Raw genomic sequence first — 2,713 nt, 5'->3', positions numbered from 1 at the left:
ATATATATATATATATATATATATATATAATTCTTTTATTAGTTTTATATGTCTCAGCCCAAAGACTGTAGCTATACTGGAGCACTGCCAGTGTAATCCCCTTTTTCAGTGGCCATTCTCATGTGACTGGCTTTTGGTGAAGGAAGGAGTTCAACAAAACTGTCATCTTTTGAGTTTCTTGCCTTGGTATAGATTCCTCTGAAACCTTGGACAACAAATCAAGTTGAAAACATCTACCCTTACTCCATAGAGATCCTTCAGGCATTTTGGCAAGGTTTTAAATAGCAGTGGGCCCTTGAATCTCAGTATATGCTCCTCACTCTAGATGGGATTGCTGGCAGCTCTGGAACAGTGCAGTGACGTCTAGTTTGGGGGTTAGTATAGCTCTCAATGCCATAGTTTGGTGCCAATCTCTCCAGGATCTTTCATACTCATATCACTGCATGTCTCTCCTGCCTTTGCTCCAGGGAGTAGAGTTGTAGCCCTTTCAATCTCTCACAGTAGCTCAGCTGTTCCATTGATGCAATCTTCTTGTTGTAGCACTGCTGAACTGCCTCAAGTTCTGCTATTAATTCAACACTGTGAGATGACCACACTTGAGTGCAGTAATCCAGATGGCTGAGTACAAATGCCTTCCACAGAACGACCATAGTTTCCAGTCCCTTGTTCTGAAGGTTCTCAGAATCCATCTGGCCATTCACCAGCACACTACCACTATCTTGGTGATATGTACATGAAATGAGGCATCGTTACTCATATCAATCCCCAGGTCACATACTATACTTGACTTTGGGATTGTTGCTCCTTTTGGGCCAAAGTATCATTGCTGTGGCATGTGAGCCCTAACTAGCTTATAATGGAGGGCTTGGAATTTACCCACATTAAATTGCATGTTTTCTTCTGCCCATTTATATATTAGCATTTAGGTCTTTCTGCAGAAGATTAACATCAGAAGGTTCCTTGAATGCTTGTACTACTTTTGTGTCATTTGGCATCCCTAGTAATTCTGTACAAATATTTTGCATCTTTTATCTTTTACTTGCTTCAGTCATTTGTCTGTGGCCATGTTGGGGCACAACCTCAAAGAGTTTTAGTTGAATGAATTGACTCTTGGGCTTAACTTTTTTAAGCCGGGTACTTATTCTATGAGTCTCCGCCTGCAACTGCCCCACCAAACTCATCTCCAGATATCTTGACTGTGTCCTTGACCCTTAATGGCTTCCCTCCCCTTTCACATCAATGACACCAAGCATGCACTTCGTTTGTTCAACTCTTTCTCCTTCCCTCCTGGCCCCTCTAAACTTCTCTTCACTCTCAACATCCAGTGCCTTTACACAGTGATCCCTCTCCATGAGAGGCTGCGTGCACTTCACCATTTCCTTGACCTTCGACCCAACCCCCAACCCAACACATCCACACTTATTCGTCTGGCCAAACTTGTCCTCTTACTCAACTGCTTCTTGTTCGCCGGTGATTTTTACCAGCAAGTTTTGGGAGTGGCCATGGGAACGAGAATGGGCCCCAACTATGCGAACCTGTTCATTGGCTACATTGAGGCCCAAATATTCTCAAGTTTCACTGGTCCCACTCCTGAACTATATACGGCTGTTATATTGATGACTGTATTGGTACGACCTCACTCTCCCACGAACATCTACACTCCTTCCTCTCTTTTGTGAAATCTTTCCATCCTGCCCTCCACTTCCCCTGCACTATCTCTGCCACCTCTGTCTCCTTTCTTGACATTTCGGTCAGCATTCATCACTACACTCTTACCACCTCCATCCACTACAAACACACAGACTCACACTAAACCTCAACTTCTCCTCCTCCTACCCTAAACACACCAAGCTTTCCATCCCCTATTCCCAATTCCTCTGTCTACGCAGGCTCTGCAGTGACGACCATGACTGAGACTCAGTCTCAACTCATGGTTCACCACTTCCTCTTACATGGATATTCCCTCATCACCCTTGCCAGAGCACGTTCTGTGGACCGTGCATCTGTTCTCTCCCCCACACCCACCCTGCTACCTACCTCTCCAACGCACCATTCTCTGAGCCTTCTGGTGACTCCAGTCTGACCCCTCTACATCGCACATCTTCCCTAACTGACACCTTCCCTCCTTCAAATGAGCCCACAACCTACGAGACCTCTTAGTCAACAGCTTCTTTCCTAACCCAACCTCCCAACCCGGCTCGTTCCCCTGCTCCCGCCCAAGCTGTTGCAATTGCCCTTACCTCTCCAAAACCACCCTCCTCATTGGCAACCATCATTGACCCTATCACATCACTGATTCCTTCTATATATCGGGCAAACAAGACTCTGCTTGGCTGACTGGTTCATGGAACACCTCCGAGACATCCGACTTGGCAATGACACCCCAGTCATGTCATTTCTGCTCTACCGGTCGCTCTTTGCAACACCTGTCTGTGTTTGGATTGTCCTTGCACAAGGGCCATCTGGACTCTCGTTTTTGCCGTGAACAGGGATTAATCTTCTCTCTTCACTCCTTTGCACCACATGGGCTCAACTCTCCTCCCCTCTCCTCTCTCACACCTACTTCCTCCCACCCACCTCTCCTCTCTTGCTTCAACTCTTACTTCTTCTCTTCACTCCTACTCTCCTTCTCTCTTTTCACTCCTACCCACCTTCTCTCTTCCCCCTCTCCCTTCATCGTCACCCCACCCCTACACAATCCAACCCCACCTTC

General features: G+C 46.5%; 1 protein-coding gene across 2 annotated transcripts in view; it reads right to left on the bottom strand.

The window, feature by feature from the left end:
* LOC106872443 (kinesin-like protein KIF26B) overlaps positions 1–2,713 on the bottom strand; it is a 550,311-nt gene that overhangs the window by 249,232 nt on the left and 298,366 nt on the right. The window lies entirely within an intron of this gene.

The sequence above is a fragment of the Octopus bimaculoides genome, chromosome 16 (genome assembly GCF_001194135.2).
Source record: "Octopus bimaculoides isolate UCB-OBI-ISO-001 chromosome 16, ASM119413v2, whole genome shotgun sequence".
Classification (NCBI taxonomy): Eukaryota; Metazoa; Mollusca; class Cephalopoda; order Octopoda; family Octopodidae; genus Octopus; species Octopus bimaculoides.
This window is presented reverse-complemented; position numbering and strand designations above follow the sequence as displayed.